The sequence below is a fragment of the Terrapene carolina genome, unplaced genomic scaffold (genome assembly GCF_002925995.2).
Source record: "Terrapene carolina triunguis isolate 2854851 unplaced genomic scaffold, T_m_triunguis-2.0 Scaffold88, whole genome shotgun sequence".
NCBI classification, from domain to species: Eukaryota; Metazoa; Chordata; order Testudines; family Emydidae; genus Terrapene; species Terrapene triunguis.
Window position 1 is genome coordinate 48799499 of NW_020664439.1, and position 10316 is coordinate 48809814.

The window sequence follows — 10316 nt, forward strand, 5'->3', positions numbered from 1 at the left end:
TCTTGATTAATTTTAGCTTGCTGAAACTCCTCTTGTTCGCAGCCCCGGATATAGGAAGACAGCAAAAAGATATGCAGTGCTGTTCCCATGTTAAGGAAACTCACACCTAAAGACCTGTTGTGACTGTAGCTAAGAAGATCAATGGGCATCTTTGTTTCTAAGTCATTCTTAAAAATTTGGTTGCAAAAACTGGTTGGTGTCTGTGCTCACTTGCCTTTGGCTTTGTGGCTCTCGATTTTCTTGGGCAGCAACACTCCCTGGATGCTGGGCAGGACCCCACCCTGAGCGATGGTGACTCCCCCCAGCAGCTTGTTCAGCTCCTCGTCGTTGGGCACGGCCAGCTGCAGGTGCCGAGGAATAATGCGGGTTTTCTCGTTGTCCCGGGCGGCGTTACCAGCCAGCTCCAGTATCTCAGCAGTCAGATACTCCATCACCGTGGCCACGTACACCGGGGGTCCGGCTCCCACTCGCTCCGAATAGTTCCACACGCCCAACAGGGAACTGCAGCCCAGCACGAGAAGAGAGAGACTTCGCCTTCGCCTGCACTTTCCCTCCTTGCTTTCCGCAGCCAGACATGACGAGGATCCCCTAGCACCTGATTAATCTCACGGCAGCTGGTGACGAGCTCAATCTTGTTCTCAAAACTCTGACAGTTTAAATGCTAATTTTTGCGTGCCTCTTTAGGCCCTCACTGCAGAGACTTTCTGTTTCTCTCTCATGAAAAAAGCAAACCTGTCTCCAATTTCATTTTATTTACTCATCCTGCCGTCAAATTATGTTAATATTGTGTCCATGATGGAGTTAAACCCCTTGCTTTTAAGATCTGATGAACTTTTGTCCTTTGCGAGTTTGCCCAGCGTTACTTTTCTGCTTCAAGATCATTTCCCTTTGAACTGCATGGCTACGCCTAATGTTTCTACCTGTGAAGCAGCAGCTGCCTGACACGCAATGAACCCAGGAGATCGTAATTCCAATAAAGCATCTCCACCAAGTAAATGGTGAGCTCTTTGAGTGTCAAGATCCGGACTCTGAAATGTGTTTTGCTTCCAAGATTAATTTTTGATAAGCTAGTAGACGACATTTCTGCCAAAACAAGAAATGAAGACTCTGAAACGGTCATTTGCAAGCTATCAGCTTGCAACTTCAGTTCTGGTGTAAGACTGTGTGAAGCCTTGATCTCATCTAAATCAAGAATAGCCTCACCCTGATTTTGTAGTGAATGGATTGCCTCAACCCTGGCTGTGACCATCTTGTCATGCTTTAGCATTTCCCTGTATTGCTAATATGCTCTTTCAACACATCCCAGTGACTAGTAGAAGTGGAGAACAGAGGATACAGTCTTTGAGCAATTCCAGGAAATAGACTAAACTTGGGAACAGCCACTGCAGCAGCTTCTCTAACAGGATTCAGTGAGTGGGTAGCCTGTGAGATCATAGAATCTATCAGGGTTGGAAGGGACCTCAGGAGGCATCTAGTCCAACCCCCTGCTCAAAGCAGGACCAATCCCCAACTAAATCATCCCAGCCAGGGCTTTGTCAAGCCTGACCTTAAAAACCTCTAAGGAAGGAGATTCCACCACCTCCCAAGGTAACCCACTCCAGTGCTTCACAACATAAGACAACATAAGAACGGCCATACTGGGTCAGACCAATGGTCCATCCAGCCCCGTATCCTGTCTTCCGACAATGGCCAATGCCTGGTGCTTCATAGGGAATGAACAGAACAGGGCAACGATCCAGTGATCCACCCTCTGGCGTCCACTCCCAGCTTGTGGCAAACAGAGGCTAGGGACACTTCAGAGCATGGTTTTGCATCCCTGCCCATCCTGGCTATTAGCCATCGATGGTTACTGAGTTCCCCACTGAATTTCATTTTGAACCCCTTTGTATGCTGCAGCTCCCTTGTCATAGCTTTGTCCTCTGCAATCAGCCATAGCTAAACTCTCTTTTTTCAGCTTCTCTAAAATAACCCCCATAATATCCTATCCTGCTTTGATGTGGATATCAATTAAAATCTATGAAATCTACAAAGCATTAAATGGGGCCCTGAATATACCATTGCAGGCACTAAAAGGGGCCCTGGATGGTCCATTTGGGGAACTAAATGGGACCCCAAATACACCGTTCGGGGCACAAAGCATGGCCCTGACCACACGGTTCGGGACACTAAGTTAGGGCCCCACGACGGAAGAAAAGAGACAGGAGTAAAACAAACAAAGGGGGGGGGCACTCTTTACCAGCCCTTGACGAGCCTGAGCCCAATTCCACTGGAACTGTTTGAACCCCCCCGCTGTTATTTGAAGTCAGCCTGAGGAAACAGTCAATGAGTTTGCTGTAGTTTTGAATTGTTCCCAACCACTCATTCAATGCAGGCCTTATATGGAGCCCCCACTGGCCTGTAAAGCTGCTCTCTGCAGGCAGGCACTCCGGAGGGAGGAGCGGCTGTGGTACCATTGCAATTATCCCCTTGGGCAACAAGGAGTCTGTATCTTTAAAGCTCCCTGCAGCAGCTTGGATGGCACTCACTGTGTACGTATGTACCATGCACCTGGCACTGAAATCCTGTCAACATGGGGACCAATGTCGGAGACTGATAGAGTCCAAACCCCGAAGAGACCATTACGATCATCTGCTCTGACTTCCCGCATCACACAGGTCAGAGAACCTCCCCCAGTGATTCCTGCATTTTCCAGTGGCGAAGCTAGAAAAATTCAAACTGGAAATCACCTGCAAATGTCTACAATGAGGGGAATTAACATTGTGACATTGCCCATGGACGTGGGGGTGCTCTGTCACTTGTTGTCTTTAGCCGGAGATTGGATGTCTTTCCAACGATAAACTCTAGCGAAGCCAACAGTAACTGGGCACGGTGCAGGAATCCCAAAGCGCAATTCTCAGCCTTGTGTTCTGCAGGAGGTCAGACTAGGTGATCACAGTGGTCCCTTCTGGGGTTGAAATCTATGACTCTCTGAAATTTGACGGGTAGAGTGGGTCGTGAGGTGCGCGTTTGTGGCTGATTGCTGAAGTGTCTGGTTGCTACACAGGAGACGGCTGGCTGAAATCCAGCTTATTAGATTTGTTTGCTTAGATGAAAAATTAAAAATCAATTCTCCTTTTGTTTTTGTTTTTTTTTTACCAAGGATAGTGCAGTGAGGAAGGAGCAGTGCATTAGGAAAAGAAGCTTTAACAGCTTTCCAAAGTTGCTGGCGTTCCTGTATCTTTTGCAAGTTCAAAAGGCCCCGATATTGGCTTCTTCCCACTTTCCAGCCTCGGGGTCAGTGTGTTTCACTCATGTGAGTAAAGAGAACAGGACGTGCCCTGAGGTTGATAACTAGTTCCAACTCTCAGATGTGTCTGGGCTAAAGGATTTCATGGCACTTCTTCCTTTACTGGAACATTTTATTTGTGTAGTTCCAACAGACCGGTTTTTAGCATTGAGACGTATGCGCTGAAGCCACCCGTAGATTTAACAAGTCACGCACTCAGATTCGGAAAGTTAATAACACAATTTTATGGAGAGGAAAGGCCCTTGAAGAGAAGCACTTGAGATGATGCACAGATTGGACCTTCTGAAAGATTTTGCAAGTTCATAAAGTCTTATAAATATCAAATGGGCTTTTCAGAAAGCACGGCTGCGTTCGGAAGGACACCTTCCCAGAGGCTTGGAAAAGTCAGTGTAAATTCTCCACGAATGCACGCTGCAATGCAGTACCCTCTGCATGTTCTTTGGTGACACAGGCTCCAGCAGTCCAGTTCCCTGAGGACCGGGAACCACATCACGAAACCACCACCGCAGCTGGCACCTTTGGCTCTCTCAGGACAGTGCCAAGACCTGGCTGAACGCTATTCAGTGTGTGTCGTTTGTGGTATCTGACCAGCTCTACAGGTGTCAAACTGAATCTCTTTCCCTTGTGCACCTTTTGGCCACATCCCCGTCATCTCCTCCCAACCAGGCTGCACTGGGACAATGATCTTCTCGCTTACAGCCTCACCTCAGATCCCAGATATCACCCTCGCCTGTCCTCACCTCTAGTGCAAATAGCTAAATAGTGGGAATGTCGCTAGGGCAGATGCAATCCCCTGGTGCCCTCCGGCCTCCCTTCTGAGAGTGCTTCCCGCTGTTCTTGGCAAACATTCAGAGCACTCCTGCTTTCGCCACCATCTCCTGACTGGTCCTGGTTTTCTCTCTCTCCTCTGGAGATGGGTGGCACCTGCCTAATATCAGACTGGAAATGAGGCAAAAATTTGTAACAATGAGAGTAATTAACTACGGGAACAATTTACCCAGGGTTGTTATGGATTCAACATCAGTAACAATTTTGGATGTTTTTCTAAAGATAGTCTCTAGGAATTATTTTAGGACAGTTCTGCGGCCTGTGTTATACTTTGCAGTGGTCCCTTCTGGCTTTCCCGCCATACTCCTGCACATGCATGCCCTAGAAATAACACAGTCAGTGTTATTGAGACACGTCTGTTGTAGAGGGCAGCAACTGTAGACAGCACACAACACTCGGTGTGACAGTAGAATTGTTGGCCAAGGAAATGCTGGTAAACCTGCTACTCTTACAAAAATGATCCCGTGAGATCATTAATGTTGGACATACCGTGTAACGGTGTGTATATAGCCAGAAATTATTCAAATCCAGAATTATGAACTGGCCATGTCAGAAAGGAGGCAGTCAACAAACAAGAGAAGTTGTATACAGTGCACCAGTAGGACAGCAAACTGCTGCGTTAGAAGAATCCAGCTCTACAGGGCCATAAGCCGAGTGCCTTTGGATTCCAGTGTGGCACTGTGTGGTAGCTCTGTCCTTTAGCTAAGGAAGATTTTTGCTAGTAATAGGAGAACCGATTGAATTACATATGGCAGGTGAATTGTACCATGTGTTTAGCGCCTCTTCCGGCTCACAAACACACTGATTTTTACGAGCTTGTTTGTAACTGGTTGACAGTTTGTTGGTGAACAAATTTCAACTTATTTCAAGAACTGTTTTCGTTGAGTATTTGTTATTCATTATCTGTGGGAGTGTGATTGCCCCCCCCCCCCAAGTCATTTGGCCCTAATTTTGCTTCCGGGGGGGGGGGGGGGGGGAGGTGATTTTAAATTTCTTTTAAACAGGAGGATAGCAAACAGTGAATGATGAATAATGGATAGTGAATACTCTTGTTTGTGACCCAATAACCTGGTGCTCATGCAAATACAGATATTTATGCCAAGAACAGGAATTCCCTAGATATTTATTCATGTGAACAAAATCCTGTTCTCAGGGTGAAATTCACTCCTGTGCCAAGGGCCAACACAAGGTCTAGGCATCATTCAAGTCAAACTTAAACTCTCAATATAGGACTTAAGAAGAGTTTAAATGGTGCATGGGCCTTGCACTGGTCATCTGCACAGGAGTGGATTTCACTCAGAGAGCTAGAGTTCAGATACTCTTATCATGCAGAGTAGAGCGTCACTTCAGCCCTGCTTCCATTGATAGAAAGACACTATTCAGCATGAGCGAGGGTCCCAAAATCAATAAGTAGGGGCTCAAAAATGGCTCAGGGTTTGCAAATATTGATCTTGTGCCTCCGGTCAATTCAATTCCAACCCTGTAGGCACAGGAGGAAAAGGATCCTGACAGTGGCCTAGATCTGTCTCTGATGTAACTTGAAGTCAGTGGAGTGACACCAAGGCCAAATCTGGCCTGTAGCCACTAACCGTGAGTTAGAATCATAGAATATCAGGGCTGGAAGGGACCTCAGGAGGTCATCTAGTCCAAACCCCTGCTCAAAGCAGGACCAACCCCAACTAAATCATCCCAGCCAGGGCTTTGAACAGGAATTCTAAGCAGGACAGAAGCAAAGGGGAGTTTAAGGAGAGGAAAGGACTGAAGGGTTTTGCTAATAGGGTTTGAAGTGTTATAGAGACATCTCTAGTTCAAAGACAGTCCGGGTCAGTGGTACCTGTCAGGTTCCCCAATATCTGTTTAGTGGTTGATATGTCCTGAGTTGGTCATCTGTCGTGTTCTCAGAGGACAAAATATCATGCTTGTGTAGTTTTGTCAGTCAGCACAGAAACCCAAACCCCATAAGCAGGGAGCCCAAACTCCTCTCTCCCCTCTATAGATGTTCCCCTACGTGGGAGTTCAGCAAGCCGTGGGTGGGGGCAGGTTTGTTGATCATGCTATACCCATTCTGCAGATCAACAGAAGATTGGACTTGTAAAAGGCATCCATCTGGAACGAAATTCCACTAAGTGGAGTGTGACACTCTGTACCCCACAGTAACACCTTGGCACCCCCATAGTCACCACTGTCATGTAATTAGGATATGTTTTGTACAAAGTTTGCCTCGTGAGGTATCATTCTAAAAGTCTTGATCTGTTGAACATGAATATCCTGTTGGATTGTACGTGCTGTCATTCTGTGTGAAGTTATGAAGTTTTCCTATGAGTGTGTTACTGAAATATGTTGTGAAGTTGGAAACACCCACAGCTAGCCTTTCAGGTATTATGGAGAGGCCAGACAGCGTCGATGGCTAATTAAGGGGAATACACACATTCACAAGGATTACGCCAGGAACTATACAATGGAAACCTCTCAGAGACAGCACGTGCACAATAGAGGCTGCTTGATTCACATCCCAGCAAACAAGTTGGAAGAAGCTATAAAAGGGGCAAGTGACATCATCATTTGGCCTCACTCCCCCCACAACTCAACAGCTGGAAACCCCTCTAGAAAACAAAGACTGAACTGGGGAGGTGGTCACAGGCTGGAAAGAAGAATCCCAACCTGTGTATCAATACCATCAGTGTAAGACATGGCTTGATTCAAACCCAGTCTAGTTTATAGAGCTCAGATTACATTTTGACTTTTATTTCTTAAGTAATCAACTTTGATCTGTACGCTTACTACTTACAATCACTTAAAATCTGTCTTTCTGTAGTTAATAAATCTGTTTTATATTTTTACCTAAAACAGAGTGTTGCTTGAAGTGCAAGGGAGATCTGCTCAGGAGGTGTATGTCCTCTCCACGTTGACGGCTGGTAAGGCTTACATTGGTAAGGCTTCTGACCAGGGCAAGGCAGTACAGATCTAGAGTCCTAGGCTGGGGAGCTGGGAATTGGCTGGAGCCTCTCTATTGTTGGTTCATGAGTGGCTGGCAAAAGCTTTCATGTACCACAGCTGGGTGTGTCCCTGCCTGTGGATGGCTGTGTGAGTGCAGGACCTGGAGGGGTTTGCGGCTTGTCACAGCATCACAGTGTGAGATGGGTATGCCAGAGGGCTCAGCTGTACCCCAATTCCAGGTTGCACCTTTGGGGCTCCCATCACATGGAGTTACTGCAACCAAGTTGATTTTTCACATGTCTCTCCTGACCAGACAATAGTCAACATGACGGTGCATTTCTACAGCAAGTTCCATCTAAGGATCTCAAACTGCTTTACAAACAGTAGTGAGTTGTGCCTCGCAGTTCCTCTGTTAGGAGACATTATTATCACCTTTTCACAGGTGGAGAAACCAAGGCACAGAGAGATTAAGAGGATCAGGATTTCCATGGCTGTCCAGGAGTAGAAGCCAGTTCCTGTGTGTGCTTGTGGTGGGTTTTTTCTTTAGCCATTATAGTCGAGAATTATGGACATTATTACAAGGCTGTGCATCCTCCCTCACAGTAAGATGAAGCTACCTTTCTTGCTAACTTTAATTTCAAGCATTCAGACTATTGCCTTCGGCTGGTATATTATATAGTAGGAGATTATTGTGCACTCCAGGCATCGTACAGTAAATAGGCACTTAGCAAGGCACCGGATTTGCTGTGCTGATTTCAGTTGGTTTGAGTTCCTCCTTTCACAAAACACTGCCATTCCCTGCACTTGGGCTTATGATTTCTGAGGCAAATTCCTCTGTCAGAAAATCCACGTCTCTAGTGTGTAGAAAGAGGTGAATTCCTGCATGCCCTTCCTGAATTTTCCTCCCAGCCAGTTGGCACCTCATACTCAACAAAGAATTGGCCTGTAATAATGGACAGCCAGACTCCTTTGGACTGGAACATTTGCAGGGGCTGACTTGGTGCCGAGTTTAAAGCCTGGGAATATGAGGCAATTCAAAACCTGTCAGTTCCTCACAGAAGGGGATTATTGCTTTATCAGCAAAAATACTACACTGTGTATCCTGCCCAGGAATTAGCCACGTCATGGGGGAGGATGGGTTACATTTCAAAATAGACATTTAGAGGCTTATATGTGTGGCTATAATATGTGTAGATGTGTGTTATGTAATACATGCATGTTTCTGTGCTATGTATTAAACATGCACAGACTGCACAGGTGGCAGTGGTGGTACTTACAAATTTGCTAGTTGCCTTTAGACAATCACTGTAAAAAAAAAATCTCTCATTAGCTCATCTTCAGTGTTTCTGACAAGCGAGGTGTTTTCTGTGGTCATTATAAGGCAGTGCAAGGGAAGGGGGCAGACACTGAGGACTTTGCCTCAGGGAAAATTGGCAAGTATCCCCACGGTACAGTCCATGGGCCAGATCCCAGCTGGTATAAATCAATGTAGCTCCATTGACTCCAATTTGCACCATCTCATGGTCTGGCCATACACATGTGTTGCTATAAATGCTTTCATTTGGCATTCAGTGAGCAAAAAAACCATCAAAAAGCACTTGAGCTCCCTTAGGGTTACCAGATGTCCCGATTTTATAGGGACAGTCCTGATTTTTGGGTCTTTTTCTTATATAGGCTCCTATTACCCCTCCACCCCATCCCGATTTTTCACATTTGCTGTTTGGTCACCCTAGCTCCGCTATAAAGCCTGTTGTAGGCAATGGGAGTCTCCTGAACAGAATCTGCATGAAAGTGGAACCGCAGAATCTGCAATAAAACAACAGCTAGAGTATCAAATATCCTGGTCATCATGAGAGTGTTCAGCTTGTACAAAAGTCCCACTCTTGGATTCAGTAGCTCCTCTCTTTTGCAGAAGATCCTGGTAGTCATAAATCTAGTTCTCCTTGGACTGCCTCTGACACATAAGGATTCTGTTATGATAAAGTACACTCATATTTTGTTAATTAACCAAATACCTACTTCCAAAGCATCCACCAGTCTTTCTTTATGGCCATCGATTTCCTCCAGTTTGTAGTTTTTAAGCTAGAAGAGTGTGAAAAATTATGATTCTCAGAACTTGAACATTTGAATTTTGAATTGATTGGAACTTGGAAACTCAGTAAGCCATTTTCTTGCCCCCCCCCCCTCAAAGAATTCCAGCTTTGCTTTGAGATGATGTGCTGAAAATTTGGGGCAGGTACATTGTGATCATCATACAGAGGTTGAACTCCCATCTTAAGCGTAAAGCAGAATGCAACTTTAATTATGTCATTGCAAAGTCATAACACCATAATATTCAGCTAGATAGATAGATATGTGTGTGTGTGGCTGTGTATACATGTATACATATATTTGGGATTGTGTATGTGTGAAATAAATCGGTCTGTTAAAAGGAGGTACTCTAATTATTTGGCTTGCAGACAAAGCGAGGGAGATTGATTGAAATCAGTGCAGTTGACTGTCTAATGTATTTCCTGTTCTATAATATGGTACTATATCGTTGAGGAAGGGGATTTTTTTAAAATATAGCCCTTGATGTATAGTTGCAGCAAGTGCCTTGATTGACTGCAGTAATTAAGACAGGGAGCATTGCTCTGTGAGATGATTTAATTTCTCTCTTAAGTTAATTATTTCTTTATTAGTAAAAAAGGCATCTGAACGGATCTCAGTAGCACCTTCTCCCCCCTCAAATACTGTACAGTATCTGTGCTGTGATGCAAGCCTTAATCAATCAAATTCAATGCCGAGTGGACAAAGACATGCTGATTAGAGGAGCCGTTGTCTGAGGATTCGTTTTTCAAAGTGTTTCACCAGTAAATCCGAGCCAAGTCGAAAAAATTATTTTTCCTGTCAACCCCCAGGTTTAAATATGATGAGACAGGTATTTGTTGTGTCAGGTTACTTGTTCTTGGCTTTTTGAAACCACAGCCCAGAGTGAGTGTGAATATTAACTCAAGCAAGTAGTGGGCTTACCACAGAGGGAGACCGTATTAGCCAGACCCACACAGTCCCCAGTAGCTTTCGTGACCAGCCAGTCAGCACATGGGAAGGTCATTGTGACCTTAGCCGTTTGCTGAATCTGTAAATAAGTCATTACAGAGCTTACAACACAATCTGCAGTGGGAGAAGGAGGGAGAAAATAGCATTGAAGTGGAACCATTGTTCTTTACGAAATAAGTAGAGGTTCTTTCTAAAACTGGGACACATGAACCTTTAACTCGTGTGT

At 45.2% G+C, this 10316-nt stretch overlaps 1 pseudogene; it reads right to left on the minus strand.

Annotated features, from left to right (window-relative positions):
• Positions 1 to 206: 206 nt before the first annotated feature.
• On the minus strand, positions 207 to 576 carry LOC112116768 (annotated as a pseudogene).
• Between the last annotated feature and the right edge of the window lie 9740 nt (positions 577 to 10316).